The sequence below is a fragment of the Nyctereutes procyonoides genome, unplaced genomic scaffold, assembly GCF_905146905.1.
Source record: "Nyctereutes procyonoides isolate TBG_1078 unplaced genomic scaffold, NYPRO_anot_genome, whole genome shotgun sequence".
In the NCBI taxonomy this organism is placed as follows: Eukaryota; Metazoa; Chordata; class Mammalia; order Carnivora; family Canidae; genus Nyctereutes; species Nyctereutes procyonoides.
Window position 1 is genome coordinate 99,919,388 of NW_026575125.1, and position 22,445 is coordinate 99,941,832.

Consider the following 22,445-nt stretch of genomic DNA (forward strand, 5'->3'; position numbering starts at 1 on the left):
TCTGTTTAATACTTGCCTGAGTATGTGCCTAGAGGCACTGTATTATGGGTGTCTCTGTCTAAATAAAATAAATAATTGCAGATTTCAGAGCCTGGGGAGAGAGAGTTGTTCTGGTATTGAAACTGGAGTCTATCTTGTCAGATCTGTAATGAGGTCTTCCCTTCAGGCTGATTGATTTCATAAAGCTAAGGTAATTATGAAAAGCAAGCACAGTTCTCCCTGCAGAAACCACTGTGCTGGTTTTGAAAACTAGCTAGTCAGCTGGATCTGGTCAGGAGCCTGGGCTGAGCCAGCCCTTTCGGTAGGAACAGTTACTACACACAGAGTATACCAATTTGTTCTAATAGGTTCTTAAGACGCCAGTAAATACATTGTAAACAAGGTTCAGCAAAATAATTTCACATGCTGTGAGTGAGTGAAAATTGAAGTAGCAGTCAGATAAATCTGCATCTCAGTGTAGAATGCTCTGAAGGGGAGAGTGAGAGCTGGAACTCTTTTGGACTTTGCAGGGTTAATTTTATCAATTAATCCTAGAAATATATTGGTATCTTTCAAGACTGATGCACTGCACAAATAACATTTATATCTCTGTTTTCCCTAAAATGTACACACTAATTTCACTAGATTTCCTTTTTTTCATTCCATTCAGCCTTCATTAACTATCCAATCACTGTGCTACAATTTTAATTGCCTTCTAATTAACCAATGATGAATTTATAATTTAGCATTCCCTAAAGACAGAACTACATAAATATAGTAAATCTTCACTCACATGTTCAAAAACTTTTATCCTCCTTCCTTCCCCCACCCCACTAATTTTGCTATACTGTATCAAGTAATGTTCTGGAGTTAGCTTTCCACACTCCTAATAGTCGATCTTGATTTGGACTAGTTTTTTAAGAATGTATGAAAAACAATCCTGCTTTAGCTGTGAAGTTAAACACACCAGAGAAAACAGATTTCTGTAATATGTTAATACATCTTTTATAGATCCATACCTCCACTATAACAATTCCACTCAAGGAGTATCAAGGTTTTGAAAAGTGACAAACTCCTTTTGAAATGGCCCTGGGGGATCCCTGGGTGGCGCAGTGGTTTAGCACCTGCCTTTGGCCCAGCGCGCGATCCTGGAGACCCGGGATCAAATCCCACGTCAGGCTCCCAGTGCATGGAGCCTGCTTCTCCCTCTGCCTGTGTCTCTGCCTCTCTCTCTCTGTGCGACTATCATAAATAAAAATAAAAAAATAAAAAAAAAGATTTGAAATGGCCCTGGGCTGAAGTCAAACCTACTACTGAGGAGAAAGGTAGAATCTACCCCTTGAGAAGACAACATGACTGTAAAGGAAAAAGCTTGCAAAAAAATAACTAATCTACGTTTGGAACAAGGCTTACTGTTGTTGTTGTATAAAAGAATAAGTAGGATCTTAATTTTGTTCCAGCTGGGAGTCTGAGGTATTCAGTATGTATTGGAATTACTGAATCTATGAAATAATATTGACAGATAGTCTCTCTTCTTATTCATCTAATTCATTCAAACAATTCTGTGTGCCTGGTAGTATGTTAGGCTCTAGTGTTTCAAGCCTCATTAAGACAGTTTCCTTAAAAATATCATAATCAGAAAGGAAGGCATATAAATACACAGAAAATCTGGCCCAAATTACTGCATCAGTTTCATCTCTTGCTACTTCCCACAGGTACCCTTTGCTTCATTCATATGACACTTTTCAAATTCTTCAAATATGCTATGCCTTTTCATGTTTGTGCTTCTTTATTAAAGTTTTTTTTACTGGGTAATAACACTTAACATCTACACTGTTAACTAAATTTTAAGTGTCCAGTACTGGATTGTTAACTATAGGCATGATGTTGTACAGCAGATCTCTAGAATTTATTCATCTTGTGTAATTCAAACTTCATGCCCATTGATTAGCAATCAATGGTTACCTCCTGCCTCTCAGCCACTGGTAACCACCATTTTACATTCTATGAGTTCGACTATTTTAGATATCTCACATAAGTGGACATGCAAGATTTGTTGTTCTGAGATTGGCTTATTTCACTTAGCATAATGTCTTCAAGGTTCACCCATGTTCTTACATACAACAGGATTTCCTTTGTTAATGCTGAATAATTTTCCATTGTTTGTACATCCTACTTTTCTTAATCTATCCATCAGACATTTAGGTAATTTCCACATCATGGCTATTGTGGATAGTGTTACCATGAACACTGGTGCTAATATCTTTCTGATTCTGATTTCATTTCTTTGGGATAAATACCCAGAAGTGGGATTGCTGGATCATACAGTAGTTCTATTTCTATTTTCTTTTTTGAGGAACCTCCATATGTTTTCCATAGTATAGCTATACCATTTCACATTCCCACCAACAGTGTACAAGGGTTCCAATTACTCCACATCCTTGCCAACACTTTTTATTTTTTAATGGCATCCTCACAACTGTGAGGTGATGTCCATGTAGTTGTGATTTTCATTTCTCTTATAATTAGTGACATTAAGCATCCTTTCATATACATGTTGGCCATTTCTGCATTTTCTTTGCAGAAATGTCTATTCAAGTCTTTAGCCCTTTTTAAAAATTTGGTTATTAGGGGATTTTTTCTATTGAGTTGTAGGAGTTCTTCATATATTCTGGAGATTAACCCCTTATGTTTTCTCCCATTTAGTATGTTGCCTTTTCACTCTGTTGATTGTTTCCTTTGTTGTGCTAAAGCTTTTTAATTTGATGTGGTACCACATGTCTGATTTTGCTTTTGTTGCCTAGGATTTTGGTGTCATATCATGAAATCACAGCTGAGACCAATGTCATAAAGCTTTTCCCCCATATTTTCTTCCAGCAAATTTAGTTTAAAATTTTATATTTAAACGTTTAATCCATTTTGAGTTGATTTTTGGGTATGTATAAGAAAAGGGTCTATTTTTAATTTTTTTTAATTTTTATTTATTTATGATAGTCACAGAGAGAGAAAGAGAGAGAGAGGCAGAGACACAGGCAGAGGGAGAAGCAGGCTCCATGCACCGGGAGCCCGATGTGGGACTCGATCCCGGGTCTCCAGGATCGCGCCCCGGGCCAAAGGCAGGTGCCAAACCGCTGCGCCACCCAGGGATCCCAAGAAAAGGGTCTAAATTCATTCCTTTGCATGTGGATACCAGTTTTCCCAACACCATTTACTGAAGAGACTATCTTTTCCTCATGCACGTTCTTTGTAGCCTTGATGATCAATGGACAGTATATGCATGGATTTGTTTCTGGGCTGTCTTTTCTGTGCTTAGTACATACCATTCCCTTTGCTTGAACTACAATTTTCCATTTTTCCACCTGGAGAGCTCTTATTCATCCTTCAAAACCTTTATCAAATATCACCTCTTCAGTGAAATGTTTCTTAATCCCCGAAGGCTCATTCCACAGGAATATGTAGAACCTTTTTATCAGAGTACTTATTAGGATGAACTTGGGATTCCCTCTGGATGTTTGTGGGTTTGTGTGTATTCTGGGTGGAAGGTTTCCAATATCTGATCTGTCTTACAGATCAGAAAACTTACACTTATGGCAGAATAAGGGATGCACTGGAGGTGAGAAGTCACCAGAGACAGACCAGTCAGAACACCAGGCCGATACAGTGGAGAGATGACAGTAATATTACTTCAGACAGTGGTAATGCATGGGGAAAAGTGAATGGATTTCAGAGATATTCAAGAAGTGGAATCCTCTGGATTTGATGTCTAATTAGATCTGGGAATTGAGGGGAAGAAAGGAGTCTGAGATGACTCCATTTTAAAGCTCTTAAGTTGCAGTCTTGAAAATCATGCAAGGTTTGTGAACTTCAGTATGAGAAAAAGCACAGCCCAATGGAAGCATATTCACAAACCTATGCTGAAAATAATACCACTTCCAATATCTATTTACCATGACATAAAGGCTGCCAGGGAACACCAGCAAATGGCTTATACTTGACCTTTACTATGTATTCTTAACAAAGCCTGTCAAAAGATATCAATTCATCCAGAAAAATATAAAGCAGAATAGTCTAAGAGGTAGGATAACATACTATTGGGCTAAGGAGAGAGAAAAACATTTTAATAATAGTTCTCAGACTTGGTTTATTTTGTCTACAGCATTCACTGACAAAGTATATTTGAAGGTCAGGAACACTTAATAAATTCCTTCCATTCCTCCCTTCATATTCTCTCTTTTCTCCTCCCAAACAACTCCTCAAAATGGTCTTATTAGAAAATCTTGCATTTTAATAGCAGTTGTCTTTTGGCTATTATAATATTTTGGATTAACCTGATGTTTCTCCTTTTAACAATACTCAAAGAAAGCTTGGAAAAATTAATGCTATGTTGTTTTTCATCCTGCCACAGAATATAGCAATGTAATTGTCTCCTGGAGAAGAGGCACTCTAATCATCTTTAACTTTAAAGTAAATTCATTTCACAAAGATGCTTTCAGACAAACAACTGACAGAGCAAATCAGGGCTCCTAGGAGATTGTGAAGTGATGGATTGTGTTGAAGAGAGTGCTATAGCTGAATTCAATTCCATAAACGTTTCAACTTAAGAATTTCTCTGCAACAAAAGAGCACTGCATGGAAATTAAAGTCCTGTTACATCTTGAGACAGAGGCCTTAAACACTGCACAGATCCTTAAGAGAATTCTAGGCACCCCAGAGGTAGCAAGTGGACAACCCAGTTATTCTGATTACACCATAGAGGAATCTATTGTACCAGATGAAGTCAGAGTGTGAAGGCATAGTAACTTTCTAAAACTGCCTTCAAGAAGAATCCAGGACTGAAATAGACCCAAACATCCTCTCATTCCAACTAACATTCTTGTGATCTTGGAATGGGTTTCAAAAAGCCACAGTGTTAGTTTGATTTAGAGGATCATTTCAACTTGTATTACTCCCTAACTGAATCCATTTCCACCTTCCATTAAGTTCTTTTTGTTATTTTTTTTTAGCCCCTTCCCCATAGGTTTGGGGAAAGGCATTCTTTGAAGACAGATTTGGATTGGTAAATTTACAGCCTTGGTAAATTTACAGGCTCAGATTTTCCTGGAAATTGCGCACTTGCCTGGGATGATGGCAGAAAGAAGAAATGAAATAGCAATGAAATAAGGCCATGGATACCTGACCAAGCAGCCTAGCCTCCTGGGCTGATGCCAAGCATGACGATAGAGTCTCAGTGCATTAAACTAATTCTATTTAAGAGTCCTCCCTTTGGGCTTCTAAAAGGCAATTGTTTTCTCTGATACCCGTGACCCAAATTGGGTTTGCCACAACATGAACAGTGCCAAAAGAAGCTTCCATATTCTTTTTAAAAGATTTTGTTTATTTACTCATGAGAGACACAGAGAGGCAGAGACAGGCAGAGGGAGAAGCAGGCTCCCTGCAGGGAGCCTGATACAGGACTCAATCCTCGGACCCCGGGATCATGCCCTGAGCCAAAGGCAGACACTCAACCACTGAGCCACCCAGGTGCTCCAAAGCTCCCATATTCTTTTGTTTTTCACCAACTGCCTTCTGCCTTGACCCAGTCCCCAACCTCACAGATTTGTTAGGCATGTCCCCAGAAAAGGTCAAGACTTTAAGGCAGTGCATCTCACTTCTGGCTACATATTAAAGTTACCTGGGGAACGTTAAAAAAAAATACCAACACCTGGGCCCCACCCATATAACTCTGACTTAATCAGATAACCCAGTTATATGGTACTTGGTCCAGGTGAAGCCTTAAGATCTAGTTTTTAAAAGGTGTCAGGTGATTATAATGTGCAGCCAGGACTGAAAACCACTGCTCTAACTCTGGTCAGATGAGTATATGCTGACCAGAGTTTTTTTTTTTTTTTTTTAAGTTAAAATCAGGCAGCACTTAGAGGGTAAGTTCATTTACTCATTACCTACAATATGCAGAGAACTGTATTGGTTGTGTGATATAAATAGGTTAGACCTAAATTTGTCCAATTTATGATGCTTCTAGGGAAAAGATGAAAGGAAGATTAGAAGCATTGCTGGCAAAAACAAAAAGAAACTAACGTCTTGAAAAAATTTTAGGCAAAGTATAATTACAGGATTATGTTCCTTTCCTTGCTCCAGGAGATACCAGCTAAAATACTTCAGAAATATTGTGTTTTTCTTCTTATCCCCAGAGAAAGATTCCATTCCAAACTGCCTTGAGGATTGGCTTCAAATCTTACAACCCTTGGGACGGGAGGCCAGTCGCCCCTGCCCTCGAGTAGATCATTCATTTATTCTACTACATGTATGCTCATGAAGAATGCTGGGAAGCACTGTGTCTAAATTACAACTACTTTTAATAAAATCAGGCGGCAGTGTGGTTTGCTTATGTCATCTATAACCTCAATGATCCCCTCTCCCTCGGCCCCTTCCCATCACACATTCTATCTCTCAAATAAATAAATATTTTTTAAATAAATAAATTTTTTTAAAAAAAGGAATGATCTGGTAAAAATATGAAAATGCAAAGGAGGCAGTTCAGTGGAAGAACAGACCATGAAGATACAGACTATGGTATCTGTTCTTCCATCAACTGAGATGGGAAATGGGCAAGTTGTTTTTGGTTGAGGTTTCCTCATCTAAACAATGAGAGTAGAACCCTGTGATCTACAAGCTCTAAGGTAAACAACAACAAAAGTGTAGGTGGAAGACATTAATAAAAACTTGATATAAAACTCAGTAATAGGGTAGAAGATCAGAGACAAGTGAGGTCTAGAAGAATGCTGTCCTAGTACCACCAACTCAAAATTTATTTTGCAGTCAATAAATGATTTGAAAGTAATACGGTTAAGGTGACATGAAAAAAACCAAAGCATTTCCAACACTGCTCCCAAAAAAGTCTCCTTAAGAATTTTTCTAATTATAAACCAGAACTTGTAAGGAAGTCTAGAAAAGTTTTTTTTTTAAATAAGATGTTTAAATAAAAACACATCTTCTAAATAACTTGCTATCAATTATTATTATTTAGAGCATGTATACTGTAAAACTCAGAATAAGAATCTAACACTAAAATGACAAAAGCATGTCCAGCATGTCGGGAATAAATTTACCCTAATTAGACCAAAGCTTTGCTCACATATGAGACATTTCAAAATATAATGATGTAATGACAAAAATTCTTGTCTCTGCTAGAGTTGTAGGGACTGCTATTAAATCCAAGCATGGTATTTGTGTGCACATAAGAGCAGACACAATTACAATCTAGAGATATTTTAATCTTTTTTATTTATTAGTATTGTTATACAGCAATGAGCATTCAGAAAAAACCTAATCAGTGTGCATTATGCAACAATCAGACAAAATACTCCTAATCCTCTGTCATTCTTTTTCCTTGGCCCCTGGGTACTCATTAAAGGTTAATTTATTTAAATCTCTCAAACATTCATTTCAATCTACTTTAATAAACTAATGAATCTTTGGAACTTTGCCTAATCAGCTTATGTTTTCTATTTTAATACATCTATAAAATGTCTTTTTTTCTAAGCTCATTCTTAATAGTTGTCTTCCCTCTTGGAGATTGGATTGTGCTTCAGTAACAACTGGATTTGAGCATTTGGTGACACACTTACAACCTCATCCAACACACAGAGAAAGAGAATGGCTGTGGCTTGCCTATTGCTCTTAAACGTAGTCACATTTTAGAGGACAGTGAATTGATTTATGTTTAAATAGGATAATGATCCTCCAAGTTGAAATGGTTATTTTACCGTTTAGTGGGAGTGACACTTATATTAAAGCAAAGCTTCTAACAGCTTTGGTATTTGTCAACTTCTATGAGGGCCTATCAATGAAACAACTTCATTTTGTTCACAGCAAACCAGAGAAATGCATAATATGCCATATAGACTGGCAGATACAAATAAAGCCTAGATATATAAAGAGAAATATTCAAAAGAGTACTACCATCTAAATGGACTGTAAACTTATACCTTACAATCTGTTCAACAATTAAATGTTAAATACATTTTATTTAATGGTGACATTCAGGAATCTTTTTAAAAAATATTTTATTTATGTATTTATTTAAGAGACACAGAGAAAGAACAGGGGTAGGAGCAAGAGGGAGAGCGAGAGGGAGGGGGGAAGAATCTTAAGCAGACTCTGCACTCAGTGCAGATCCCATCACCAAGCTCGATCTCATGACCTGAGCTGAAATCAAGAGTTGGATGCTTAATTGACTGAGTCATCCAGGTGCCCCAGGAATCTTTTATATAACCATCTTTAAGTTGAATGTTCTCAGGGTGGTAGCCAGTATTCAGTGACTGCACTCCACCTTCTATACCAGAATGCTAGAAACCAAAGTCTTTGAACACTATAACATTATTTCTAATCCCTTCCCTAACAATAAATGACATTATTACAAAATTTTACATCTTAGTACTTTCACAGCATCCCTATGATGGAGAAAAGGGTTAATGTCCTTGGTCTGTAGACAAAAAAACTGCATCTCAGGAGAGCTTCAGTGATTTACCCAAAGTTATAATGAATGTGAGGAGGAGCTAGAACACACATCTTCTGGCTACATATCTTTCCCTTGTACTATGTTACCTTCCCTGTAGGGTTTGTACTGGGATTAAAGTGTTTTTTTTAATATTTTATTTATTTATTCATGAGAGACACACAGAGAGAGGCAGAGACATATGCAGAGGGAGAAGCAGGCTCCCTGTGGGGACAGCCCAATGTGGGACTCAATACCAGGACCCTGGGATCACAAACTGAGCCAAAGGCAGATGCTTAACCACTGAGGCTCCCAGATTAAAGTTTTTACTGATGGATAGACTACCATTGATGGAAAAAAAAGTGTAAATGATACCTGTAGGATTTTTTGGTAGAAAGTAAATCAAATTGATTAAAAATAATTATGATAAACCATTCAATGTAACTTCTGTCTTCATAATATAGTAATTCAATGGAGTGTAGAAGAGCTAGATTTAATTTTAAATTTTATTTTCATTTTACATATAAATTAATAAAAATAGTAAATGTACTTTCCACCCCTGGACTAAATTTCAATTACTTCAATGTCTAGTGGAAATTGATACTTGACTTTCCAGTTATGCTGCTAAAGATTTTTTTTTTTTGCTGCTAATGATTTTCAAGTTGTTGTCTCCGCTTTTCTAAACAGCAACTCCAAGGAGTTACCTTTCGGAGTTCATTGTTCATTCGTTACTTGTCTGTCCACCCATTCATTCAGCCAATCATCTAAATGACATTTATGGGATGCCTACTTTGAGCTAAGCAAGAGGATAGATATAGACTCTGCCTATAGTTTCTGCTGCTGCTTCATTTGTTAAGACTAAGAACTCCTTGAAGACAGGAATCCTGTTATTCTGCATAGAATACAGCCAGTTCTATTTGCATAAAATCACTTAAATAGTTTTTTGACAGTGAGATTTCTGACTTCCCTTGTTGCCCACATGCCCCTCCAAACATATGGGAGTTAGGGGAAGAAATAGCAGTCTGCTTATCAAGTCTGACCTTTGGATAATGACTACAGTTTTCCCATCTGAGCTTGCTGCCGTTCTGCCTTGTGGTCAACAAAATGATTAGGCTAAAAATGGCAATATATCTGTGGCTGTTTCCCAGAAATCTTCTAGAAAGCTACATTTAAAAATAAACAGTTGCTTCTGCCCTTCAGCATAGTGGTGAACTGTATCACCAACTGCACTGTCTTGTTTGACTCAGTGAGAAGTTGGAGCTTATTGACAAGATGTAGATAAATTTGAAAAAGCCTCAAAAGCAAGAATATTTCCTTACTGTTACAACTAAATAAATACTTGATTTTCTTATTTTAGCAATAATAAATTAGATTCAGATATTGCTATTACCTTTTATTTTTTTAAAGGTCTTATTTTAATTCTGATCAGTTAACATACAGTGTTACATGAGTTTCAGGTATATAATATAGTAATCCAACACTTCCATACTTTACCCTGTGGTCACCATGACAAGTGTACTCCTTAAGTTCCACTGTCTACTTAACCCATGCCCTCACTCACCTCCCCTCTAGTAACCATCACTTTGTTGTCTATAATTAAGTGTCTGTTTCCGGTTATTCTCTCTCCCTCTCTCTTATTTTTTCCCTTGTTTTTTTGTTCCTTAAGCTCAACATATGAGTGAAATCATATGGCATTTGTCTTTCTCTAACTTATTTCACTTAGCATTATATTCTGTAGCTCCATCCATGTCACTGCAAATAGCAAGATTTCTTTCCTTCTTATGGCTGAATAATATTTGTGTGTGTGTCTATGTGTGTGTGTGTACACATGCTCACATATATACATCACCTCTTCTTTATCCACTCATCAATTAATGAACACTTGGGCTGCTTTAATAATTTGGCTATTGTAAATAATACTGCTATAAATATCAGGGTTCGTGTATCCCATTGAATTAGTATTCTTGTATTCTTTGGGTAAATACCCAGCAGCGCAATTTCTGGATCGTAGAGTAGTTCTATTTTTAACTTTCTGAGGAACCTCCATTCTGTTTTCTACAGTGGCTGCACTAATTTGCATTCCCACTAACAGTGCAAGGGGGTTCCCTTTTCTCCACATCCTTGCCAACATCTATTGTTTCTTGTGTTGTTGATTTTAGCCATTCTGACAACTGTGAGGTAATATCTCATTATAGTTTTGATTTATATTTCCTTTCCGTGATGATGATGATGAACATCTTTTTTTGTGCCTGTTGGCCATCTGTATGTCTTCATTGAAGAAATGTCTTCTTATGTCTTCTGCCTATTTTTAAATTGGATTATTTGTTTTGGGGTGTTGAGTTTTATAATTTCTTTATATATTTTGGATACTAACTCCTTTATGAGATATATCATTTGCAAATATCTTCTTCCATTCCATACTCTGCTTTTAGTTTTGTTGATTATTTACTTTACTATGTTGGAGCTTTTAATTTTGATGTAGTCCTAATAGTTTATTTTTGCTTTTCTTTCTTTTTCCTCAGGACACATATCTAGAAGGAAGTTGCTATGGCCAATGTCAAAGAAATTACTGCTTGTATTCTCTTCTAGGATTTTCATGTTTCAGGTCACTTATATTGCTTCCTGAACCACCAAAAGGATAGCCCTTTGTGATCCAAATCGATTTACCCATGATAGGAACCCTTAGCATTTCAAAAGCATGTATTATAACACAATTCAATCTGTACTTCATAAATAAGCCAGAAAATGACATATGTGGTTTAATTATCAGCCCCAAATAATTAGTTTGGGAGTAAGGAAATGAATTAAACAGAACACAGCCCAGTCATTCTAGTAAAAGGGAATACAAACAGGAACTGGGGTAACTATGAAAGAGGTCAAACATGTATGACAGTGTTAATGAATAACAAACTTACTAAAGGTAACTCAGAAAAATAAAAAATTCTGACCACCACCAATAAAAAATTTCACAACTTATTATTATAAATGTCACATTAAATTGGTTTTTAAAATAAATTTAGTTTTTATTGGTGTTCAATTTGCCAACATACAGAATAACACCCAGTGCTCATCCCGTCAAGTGCCCCCCCTCAGTGCCCGTCACCCATTCACCCCCACCCCCCGCCCTCCTCCCCTTCCACCACCCCTAGTTCATTTCCAGAGTTAGGAGTCTTTATGTTCTGTCTCCCTTTCTGATATTTCCTACCCATTTCTTCTTCCTTCCCTTCTATTCCCTTTAACTATTATTTATATTCCCCAAATGAATGAGAACATATAATGTTTGTCCTTCTCTGATTGACTTATTTCACTCAGCATAATACCCTCCAGTTCCAAACAGGTTGAAGCAAATGGTGGGTATTTGTCATTTCTAATGGCTGAGTAATATTCCATTGTATACATAAACCACATCTTTTTTTATAATAAATTTATTTTTTATTGGTGTTCACTTTGCCAACATACAGAATAACACCCAGTGCTCATCCCATCAAGTGCCCCCTTCAGTGCCCATCACCCATTCACCCCACCCCCTGCCCTCCTCCCCTTCCACCACCCCTAGTTCGTTTCCCAGAGTTAGGAGTCTCTATGTTCTGTCTCCCTTTCTGATATTTCCCACACATTTCTTCTCCCTTCCCTTATATTCCCTTTCACTATTATTTATATTCCCCAAATGAATGAGAACATATAATGTTTGTCCTTCTCCGATTGACTTACTTCACTCAGAATAATACCCTCCAGTTCCATCCACGTTGAAGCAAATGGTGGGTATTTGTCGTTTCTAATGGCTGAGTAGTATTCCATTGTGTACACAAACCACATCTTCTTTATCCATTCATCTTTCGATGGACACCGAGGCTCCTTCCACAGTTTGGCTATTATGGACATTGCTGCTAGAAACATTGGGGTGCAGGTGTCCCGGTGTTTCATTGCATCTGTATCTTTGGGGTAAATCCCCAGCGGTGCAATTGCTGGGTCGTAGGGCAGTCTATTTTTAAGTCTTTGAGGAACCTCCACACAGTTTTCCGGAGTGGCTGTACCAGTTCACATTCTCACCAACAGTGTAAGAGGGTTCCCTTTTCTCCGCATCCTCTCCAACATTTGTGGTTTCCTGCCTTGTTAATTTTCCCCATTCTCACTGGTATGAGGTGGTATCTCATTGTGGTTTTGATTTGTATTTCCCTGATGGGAAGTGATGCAGAGTATTTTCTCATGTGCATGTTGGCCAGGTCTATGTCTTCCTCTGTGAGATTTCTGTTCATGTCTTTTGCCCATTTCATCATTGGATTGTTTGTTTCTTTGGTGTTGAGTTTAATAAGTTCTTTATAGATCTTGGAAACTAGCCCTTTATCCGATAGGTCATTTGCAAATATCTTCTCCCATTCTGTAGGTTGTCTTTTAGTTTTGTTGACTGTATCATTAAATTGTTTAATCTACCCTGTGCCAGAGACCAAAGGATGTTTGCATGGTATAGTGTATTTTCTGGTCTAATGTATAGTGATAAAAGGGTCTGAAAAACAGAACTTCTGGCACTTTCTTTTAGGGGCTGATATTTCTCCATTTATCAGGAAGTTGTTTTTTTTCCCCAAAGCCATACAATTAGTTTACCTTTTTACAGGGGATAGAGGCTGTGAAGAAAAATTAAATTCATATAGACCTCAAACCTCTTGTTTTGGCCCATGGGTTTTGTTTCCTTCCCCATCAGAATCTTCACCCAAAGCACTAATAGGTAGCAAAATGGGCTGATAAAAGTGTCATTCTCCTATTCCTTCCATGCCCACCTTCTTGTAAAATAACTAATGAGCAGTAAAATTACCAAAAGGCAGACAGGAGAATGGAAAATAAAGAATACCAAGGGTACAGAAAATCCACAAACCAGATAATGAGCTTTTGAATAATCAAGATTTGACTTAAACCTCCATTATTTCTAATTTAGACCCATCGTTATATACTTTTTTTAGTATCTTAAACACAGAATTGCAGTTTATTTCTAAGTCCTTGTTTGGAGGAATGGTTGTGAGGAGTGATGGCCAAACTTTGGTACTGGGACCACTGTTAGTAGCCTCTCTTGACAGTCCCTCTATTATTTCCCTTGTCTCTTGCACCAAAGGGTGTTGCTAACCTTTGTAGGAGCCCTGAACACTAGAAGAGATGGTTAACAACCCAAGTAGTACCTCTTGTTCCCTTAAGCTGGAGAGCTGATTCATTAGGAGTCAACATTCCAGTAACATCAGTGTACTGACTAGTTGCCTTTTAGGAGTTAAGCATCAAATTTCCCTCTTAATGCAGGTACTAAACTTAAGCTGTTCCTTTGCATTCACTTACCATGCTTCTCTTTGATTTTGCTTTAGAGCTTTTTTCCCTCCTCTTACTTCTCATTCCTTAATGTAGTAGGATCTTTGCACAAAAATACTATCCATCCCCTGCCACTAAGTAGTTGGTATAATCTTTAGAATTCATGTCAGTTTATGATAGGCTTCCTGTGATAGCTACTCAATTCAGATTCTGGTTCATTTCTCAACTCTATGTTCTCAAAACTGCTATCTTCCCTGCTACATAAACTATTAGTACTTCAATTCCCAGAGATCACACACTTCCTGGTAAAACTGCCTGTTCCACTACAATGATGGTTTCAAGGCAGATTTGGACTTCAAAACTACTTTTCCATATTTTCAAAAATGTTCTTTCTGCAAATAATGCCATCAATAAAGGGAAAACAACACTTCTGGGAAAAATTTAAGCTGAATGTGATAGAAGAATAAGGAATAATAGTCCAGAATTCCTTAACTTAGAGAATGGTAGCTTCCTAGGGAAGACGTCTGAGATGCCATCAGTAACTAAGTAATCCTTGTGACCATGCCAAAACTATTAGCACCTTTCTCCTACCCTGGCTACCCATTACATACAAACATTATATGGTCTCATTCATTTGGGGAATATAAAAAATAGTGAAAGGGATTTAAGGGGAAAGGAGAGAAAATGAGTGGGAAATATCAGAGAGGGTGACAGAACATAAGAGCCTCCTAACGCTGGGAAACGAACAAGGGGTAGTGGAAGGGGAGGTGGGTAGGGGGATAGGGTGACTGGGTGACGGGCACTGGGGGGGGCACTTGATGGGATGAGCACTGGGTATTATACTATATGTTGGCAAATCGAACTCCAATAAAAGATATACCAAAAAAATCTAGTAATGGCTTTGACTGTAAATCAGGGATGGTTTTCACATGGAAGCAGCATGCAAAAGGCATTCATTTTCCAACAGAGATCAGTAGCCATGGTAAGGGTCATCTTTAATTGGCAAGAGAAGTGCTTTCTAAGGCAGATTTACTGATGGATACATTTGACCAAGAGCCACATATTTGATCAGTTTACCTCCATATAATAGACCTTCTGTTTGTTGTTTTTTAAATCAAAGTAAAGGTGTCTTTCTGCCTTTTGGAACACAGGACACATACCCATGCCTTTCGTGTTATAGAATAGTACTGAGGCATCCCCTCCAGACAGCTTACTATCTCCACTCTCTCTTCCCTTTCTGATCTTCTACAACTTGTTTTTCTTCATTCTTCTTGTCTCTCTTAGCTTATGTCTTGTAAGAGCATTCATGGGAATTGTCTTAGCACTATCAATGGCCTCAAGGTTCAAAAGGGAGTACAGGTGTGTACTAGGAGGCCTCCAATAAATACTAGTGGAATTCTTGAAAATCTGCTTAGTCTGAAATTGGGAAAATTCTTTTTTAAAAAAAAGATTTTTCATTTATTTGAGAGAGAGAAAGAGAAAAAGAGAGCGTGAGCATGCGTAGGGGAAGGAGCACAGGGAGCTGGGCAAGCAGAATTCTCACTGAGTGGGGAGCCCCATTCGGGCTGATCCAGGATCATGACCTAAGCCAAAGGCAGATGCTCAACTGACTGAGCCACCCAGGTACCCCTGAAATTCGGAAAATTCTTAATGAATGTTTGAAATCATTAGAATACATTCAAACCATTCTTTATTTCCATATACCACAGAACTTTTAGAGCCAGAATAGAACTTAGAGGCCACATAATTCCTCACTTTACATGTGAAAAAAATTAGAAGAGAGATGAAATGACTTGTCCAAAGAATATTTATTGATAAAGGAGCTAACACTTAGATTTCCTACAAAATTATTGGTTTTGAGCAGCCCTGGTGGCTCAGCCGTTTAGCGCCACCTTCAGCCCAGGGTGTGATCCTGGAGACCCGGGATAGAGTCCCATATTGGGCTCCCTGCATGGAGCCTGTTTCTCCCTCTGCCTGTGTCTCTGCCTCTCTCTGTGTCTCTCATGAATAAATAAATAAAATCTTTAAAAAATTATTCTTTTTTTAAGGCTGAAAGGACATGCACTGAATGATTTAGTTTCTTTTTTATGGCAAGAAAACATGTAACATAAGATCCACCCTCTCAACAAAATTTCAATACAGTATTGTTGCTTACTGTACAATATGCACATTCTTGTAGAGCAAATATCTAGAGCTTTTTCATCTTGTATAACTTTTTTAAAGATTTATTGGAGGGAGGGGGGAGGGAGGGAGGGAGGGGGAGAGAGAGAGAGAGAGATTGAGAGATTGAGAGTGGGGGGAGGGACAGAGAGAATCTCAAGTGGACTCTCTGCTGAGCATGGAGCCCTATGTGGGCTTGATCTCATGACCCTCAGATCATGACCTGAGCCAAAACCAGAAGTTAGAAGTTCAACCCAGGTATCCCTCATCTTGTATTACTTTATGTACTTTCTTTAATGGTTTGTTGAAGTTACACTTTTAGTGACTGCAACTTCTGTGCATTTCTAGATAACCTCCCAAGTTTATGTTCTATGTAGTCATAGTAATACAATCTGGTGTCAAGACATTTTAATGCTTCATTTTAATTTAATGAGGGCTTCAGATTGTATGGGAATGATTACTTTCTTCCACACAGTTTTATATTTAAAGAATAGGGACCTTGATAAATTGTATTCAATTAAAATAATAAACATCTATTCAACAGAGGCAGCATAAGAAAAGTTAAAAGACAAGTCACAGGCTGTGAGATGATATTTATAAAGCATAAGGGATTAGTATGCAGAATAGATAATCTCCTTCAAATCAATAATAAAAAGACTAACAACCAAATAGAATAATGGACAGATGATATGAATAGGCAATTCATAGAAGAAAACTATATGGCCAATAAACACATGGAAAGATATTAAACCTCACTAGTAAACAAGAAAATACATATTAAAACACAGTAAGACATCATTTCATACCCCCAAAATTGGAAAAATGTTTTAAGTGACAATACTGAGTGCTGGAGGATGTGTAAAAACAGGAACCTTCATCTACCATTTGTAGAAAGTATAAAGTAGGTGTTATGGACTGAATGTTTTGTGTCCCTACAAATTTTATATGCTGAAATCCCTATGCTCCAGTGTATTAGCATTAGGAGGTGATAACCTCTGGGAGGTGATTAGGCCATGAGGGTAAGGCCCTCATGAACGGGATTTTTTTCATTTTTTTTTCATGAACAGGATTAGTGTCATTATGAAAGAAGCCCATCTGAGCTCTCTAGTCCCCCCCTCTCTCTTTTGTACCATATGTGGATACATAATTCGGGAGTCTGAAACTTGGAAGACAGTCATTATCAGAACCTAACCATGCTGGCACCCTGATTTCAGAGTTCCAATTTCCAGAACTGTAAGAAAAAAATTTCTGTTGTTTATAAGCTCCCGAGTCTATGGTACTTGTTATAGCAGCTCAAACTATAAGATGGTGGTATGACAACTTTGAAGAACGAATAACTTGGGTGTGTCTTATAAAGTTGAAAGATGCATATGCTCTGCAACCCAGTAACATCATTTTGAGGTTGAAAATCTCACACATACACAGGAGACATGTAAAATGATGTATACTGGAGTACTTTTTGTAATAGTGAAAAATGAGAAAAAACACCTACAAAATTTCTCAACAAGGACATGGGTAAATACATTGAGAAGCAGTCATTCATAAAGTGAAATACTCTATAGCTGTTAAAATAAATAGGTATGTATGTACCTCAATATAGATAAATATCAGAAATACTGAGCGAAATGCAAGTTGCTTAACGATATAAACTTGGTAAATATTACAACTCTGCCAAATACTGTTTCTAGGTACCTACATTTGTACAAATACATGGATGGGAAAGGCTCACACCAACTTTAGGCTGGTAGTTCTACCAGGGAAGAAGGGAGGACAACGTGATCAGGGAGGGGCACAAAATAAACATCAACTGCTCAACCATATTTGTATCCTTAAAGGACTGGAAACAAATATGGAAAATATTAACGTTTTATAAACCTGCATGGTAGGTATAACTGTAGATACCATGTTCTTCTCTGTATATGAAGTCTTTCACAATATAATACTTTTATAATGTATAAAGAAAAGTACATTTCCTTTACAACTATTGACGTTCACTTTGATCAAAAACTAAAGCTAGCTATATGGTAGAAATGTCAATTCTGAGCCCTATTTTGTCACCTATCAGTTTTTGCATTCCAAAATGAGAGTTGGGCTTAAGTGCCCTTTTCATTTTAAATGAAGTCCCATAAAGAGATAAGCATATATAATTACATACCATAAACTTTCACTATGTATATTGTCAAGTGCATACCAGGATCACATTTTCAGTCATTTGTTTGTTCTTCAAAAAGTGATAGCATCTGCAGAATTAGCTCCATATTCAAACCGGTGAGATGACTCACTATGCCCTACTGTTATTTACATACTATGTTCTTTACTTCCAGGCAAACTTTGATGTGCTTGGATTAGGTCCAGACATTAATTGGGAGGGTAAACTGTTTTTAGTTTGAGGAAAATGCAAGGCAGCAGCCCGATTCTTTGCAAATAGGACAGAAAAATTCTTAAAAGTCAACAAGAAATAGTGGAAACATACACAGTTGAAAACTCTTTAAAAGCCAGAGCTCAGTGAGGAAGAAAATCCTAGGAAGTTTGGGAAGGAAATGACTTCAACTAATTTTAGAAAGTGATTTACAAAAAAAAAAAAGAAAGTGATTTACATGGTCTAAGAAATGGCTTATAAATAAATGGTCACTAAATCACATAGATGAGTGATTTCTGAACCTATGCTAATATCAGAAAATTATACACGCTTGCTGGGGCTTCTATAGATAAAACAGACTTGTGTTGGTGGACACAATTCCCTACTACTCAACTAATTAACCCAGCAAAAATGCAGAAACTCATTAAAAGCATTTAAATTCATGTTAAATGCAAATGTGCAATTATCTGCAACTGTGATAACCAAAATAAACAACACTCAGAACCACAAGAAAGCCCTAGTAAAACATTTGAAATTGAGAACTTGACTTTTAGGAGTTAGAAAAGTAATCAAAGAGTAAAATCAGTTCATGCTAAGGCTGGGTTTCATTTTTACAGTGTATCCAGTAACAGAGCCAATAATACACAAGGTTTGAAAAGCCATGAAGTTCCTTCAAATGTAAGTGGAGGTACCTATAAATGGGCTGATTTCTCAATGTGGATACACACTCCAGAATGCTCAAAAGCTGTGCAGTGATACTGTCCCCTCTGAAATACTCTTCCCTCCTCATCTTTGTGAGGCTACAATGACTCATTATCTTGGGGCCTTAGCTATCACTTCCATGGGAAGTCTTTCTTTCCACCTTCTCTACCCTCCACATCTCAGGTTCTGTACTCCTGCTTGGTATTCTATTACACTCTGATAATCACCCATGACAATACTTAAACTTTATTTTAACTGTCTGTTGTCTCACTTACTAGACCATAACTCATGAGCCCTGAATCAGTCCTGTCTTGATTCTTAAAATTTTCATCCAGCAAAGCACAGTACCTGGCACATAGCAGGAATTTGACAAATATTTCCTGAATATATCAGTGATGGATACATAGATAGATAGCCAGATATAAGTATATTAATGTGTTGATCAAATTCTACACAGTGCAAGGTAATCATTTTTTAAAAGTATATTAGATAACATGAAGGTCTGTGTCTGTGTGTTTCTTTAAATTTGATGGTGATGGAGTATACTACTCATGTGCTTATGGAGAGGGAGGGACTTTCTAAGAACACAAATACGAGTATGCCTAAATAATTCCTGAGGAGTCATAATTTTTCAGATTTTTGTCTTTTTGATCAAACTGCTTCCATCCATGTTTCATTTAGTCTTACAACCTCTAAGCAAAGTAGATAAGGACAAATATTATCACTGTCATTTTTCTGGAGGGGAAATGGACTGAAAAATGAAGTGAACTTGCCCAACTGCAAATGGTACCACAATATCCAAGCTGATGCTCCAGCTACTAGAATAGTGTATCCTAGTAAGATTACAAGTACTATCACAATCTTTTTAGAGCTGTAGCAAGAAATATAAGCAAATATCAGACAGAAAGGAAGTCCTTAATTCATAGGGACTAATCCGCTTTGCAGGCTCTCAAAAAGGAAATCTAGTTTCTGAGTTAAAGTTACTTATTGAACTAGCACATACAAGGGGGGATATTAGGACTGGGATGGAAGTTTACTTTTTATTTAAGTTGATAAAGTCTTGCATTAACATTGGTCATTTAGTTCAGCAGAAGAAATCAGCAGGCTGATAAGATGAAATGCATTTAACAAGAATGACTGAGATTTCAGCTAGAAGAATTAAGTATGATATTTTTCCGATCTATAATAAGAAAAAAAGTTGGGTCTGATTCATCTTTGTAATTAAGACCATGTGGAAAATAACATTGAGATTAAAACATTGATATTATGTGAGCTTCTTGTTGAGCCTTATAAATGATTTGGTTTGATTACTGGTACACGAAAGCATAGGAATGAGCTGTTCCCCTCCATATTTCTTTTCCTTAAAGAAATCAATACAACTCAGTAGGGTGTTTTCAAACATAGGAAGCAAAGTAGGTGCTGCTTCCAAAGCAGTTTTCTGAGGATCAGATATGAATAAGATTTTATTTACATTTGTAGCCTCACATGACACCCTTCCACCAAAGAGCTCAAGGACCTCACAGGAACAACCACTTCCCTGGAGCTTGATCAGCAGGGATCCGTGGGAGGTGCCTTTGTCCAGACATGGAAGGCAATGGAAACCTTCTCAGACATACTGGAGGAGATCATGCATCCCATTTTCCTTGGCTTTATTAACTTGCTCTCACTGGCAGACAACGTTCAAACTCTAAAGGAAGATTTCAATGTTAAAAATAAATCTACGTGTTTACAGTATTTATTGTAACAAATAACAATGTGCACCCCTTTATTCTAGCCCTTCTAGCTTTACCCTGTCTCTAAGGTACTTGCTGATACTGTTTTTTTTTTTCAGGTCTCTCTCTCTCTCTGATGGGCTACTTGTTGCTCCTCTGTGCTTCAGAAACACGTCAGTAACACAAACCAAAGTTGCCTATACCTCAAGAACTGACATAACAGGATAAATATTAGGGCAAGGTACCAGAATCATAATAATTGCTTTAATTAAATGCCTAGCATATGCCAAACCCTGTATTATCACATACGTCACATGCACTATCTCACTTCATTTTCTCCCACAAACTATCAGAAAATATTACTATTGTCCTCATTTTGTAGGAGAGGAATTTGAATATCAGCTCATTAATTTATTTACCCAAGATCTCAAGCTAAGTAAATGGCAGGCTCAGGATTTAAACCAAGGCTCATCTGGTCCCAGAATCATTTTTCTATGCCACACTGCCAAACTGAAACAAAATTAAGTCTAAATATGGTGTCAGGTGGTATGCATGCCTGCAAGCAGAAGAAATTCCAAGTTTTCAGATATTTTATGGCTGAAGAGATGTTGGAGAACCAGAACTTGTTGGGAGTAACAGCTAACACTTGTTGAGGGCACAGTGCAGGCACTGTTCTAAGAGTGTCACATGCATTGATCCGTTTAATCCTTACAGTAATCCTACTAAGTAAAATATGCGGTATTTTAATACCCATTGCAAAGATGAAAAAACTGGCACTGAAAGGCGAAATGACTTACTCAAGGTCACAAAGGTGGAAAGTGGTGGAGCTAGAATCCAAATCCAAGCAGTCTGGCTCCAGAGTATACACACTTAATCACAACACTATATTAATGAGAAATTGGTTGAGATTAGGAATTGTCCCAAGGAAAAAAAATAATCACACTGTTTTAGAGCCAGAAAGAACCTTAAAGATTATTTGGTCCAAACTTCTTATCTTATCAACGAGAAAACAGAGGCAGAGCAAGTTTACAGGTAGTGTGAGACTGCATTACAGCCCATGTCCTCTCAACCCTAGTCACGCGTTTGTTCCATTCTACCACATTATGCTCTTCCAAATACACTCATATGGTAATATAGTAGAATTAAACTGCCGTTTGTGAACCTGCACCTGAGCTACTGAACATGACTGCAGAAAATTCACGTAGCTGAGTGGATGGGCTTTATTTTCATTTAAAGTATTCATGATCACAAACCTCAACTGAGCACTCATCTCTGCCCCGCAATGCTACTTCTGCATTAAACTTGCTTTCCTACTCTTCAAAGTGACTATGATATATCTTCACCTCTCTCCTCAATCCTTCCACATCTTTCCCACTCTTCTCTTGCTTCCTGCTTTTTGCTGATGATCTTGCCTTATATTTTGTGGAGAAAACAAAAGCCATCAGAAAGAGCTCTCTCATCTTCCCACCACCAAATCTACACACACACTGACCTACATCCTTTTTTTTTAATAATAAATTTATTTTTTATTGGTGTTCAATTTGCCAACATACAGAATAACACCCAGTGCTCATCCCGTCAAGTGCCCCCCTCAGTGCCCGTCACCCATTCACCCCCACCCCTGCCCTCCTCCCCTTCCACCACCCCTAGTTCGTTTCCCAGAGTTAGGAGTCTTTATGTTCTGTCTCCCTTTCTGATATTTCCTACCCATTTCTTCTCCCTTCCCTTCTATTCCCTTTCACTATTATTT

The 22,445-nt window shown here is 37.4% G+C and overlaps 1 protein-coding gene and 1 long non-coding RNA gene across 11 annotated transcripts in view; one reads left to right on the forward strand and one right to left on the reverse strand.

Annotated features, from left to right (window-relative positions):
- Positions 1–20,751, forward strand: part of LOC129518205 (uncharacterized) — a 34,971-nt gene extending 14,220 nt beyond the window's left edge. The window contains exons 2-3 of the long non-coding RNA XR_008666145.1: positions 18,899–18,959; positions 20,463–20,751. This is a non-coding gene — a long non-coding RNA (uncharacterized LOC129518205). The remainder of the gene's footprint in view (positions 1–18,898; positions 18,960–20,462) is intronic.
- Positions 1–22,445, reverse strand: part of ENOX2 (ecto-NOX disulfide-thiol exchanger 2) — a 279,607-nt gene that overhangs the window by 182,815 nt on the left and 74,347 nt on the right. The window lies entirely within an intron of this gene.